Source organism: Microtus ochrogaster, chromosome 5 (genome assembly GCF_000317375.1).
Source record: "Microtus ochrogaster isolate Prairie Vole_2 chromosome 5, MicOch1.0, whole genome shotgun sequence".
In the NCBI taxonomy this organism is placed as follows: domain Eukaryota; kingdom Metazoa; phylum Chordata; class Mammalia; order Rodentia; family Cricetidae; genus Microtus; species Microtus ochrogaster.
The window spans coordinates 29,307,710-29,308,528 of NC_022012.1; the positions used below are offsets into that span (position 1 = coordinate 29,307,710).

Below are 819 nucleotides of genomic sequence, written 5' to 3' on the forward strand. Positions count from 1 at the left end.
GAAAAGAAAAGGAAAAAACAAAACAAAACAAAACAAAACAGGGTGGCTTTAATGGAGTCACTGTGGTGAGGGAGTATTTGTTATAATCTAGCTACCCAAGAGGCTGAGACAGTAAGGGGTAATTCAAGACCAGACTGGAAAAAAAAATATGATTGCCATAGAAATAAAGTAAAATTTGCTGTGCGTGATGGCACGCGCCTTTAATCTCAGCACCTGAGAGGCAAAGGCTGGTGGATCTCTGAGTTCAAGGTCAGCCTGGTCTACAGAGAGTTCCAGGCCAGCCAGAGCTGCATAATGAGACCCTCTCTGAAACATAAAATTAAATTTTAAATTAGAATAAAACAAATCATTTGATTATAAATTAATAATTTAATTATAAAAACAATAAATATAGATGACCTTGTTCTGTTGTAGATCATCTGCTATCTGCTACCCAGAGGCCACCTTAATCAGAAGGCTCTGCAGAGTAGTCAACTGTCTATGTTAGTGCACACCCTCAGATGGGGACTAATCAGGCTCAAGGCCTAGCTGCAGCCCTAAGAGGAGGGGAACTGATGAAGGTAAGGATGGAAAGGGTGAAGGAAAATGGGTACAGTAGTATATGCCTGTAATCCCAGAATTTGGGACACAGATACAGAGGACTGGAAGTTTAGGGTCACCCTCTACTACAACGGTAAGTTCAAGGCAGCCTGGTTAATACATGAGTAGCTAAATAAGAGGAAAAAGGCGCTTGCCTTTAATCCCAGCACTCGGGAGGCAGAGGCAGGCGGATCTCTGTGAGTTCGAGACCAGCCTGGTCTACAGAGCTAGTTCCAGGAC

General features: G+C 42.9%; 1 protein-coding gene across 2 annotated transcripts in view; it reads right to left on the bottom strand.

Annotated features, from left to right (window-relative positions):
* Positions 1 to 819, bottom strand: part of Tirap (TIR domain containing adaptor protein) — a 13,411-nt gene that overhangs the window by 2,407 nt on the left and 10,185 nt on the right. The gene's annotated exons all lie outside the window — the stretch shown is intronic.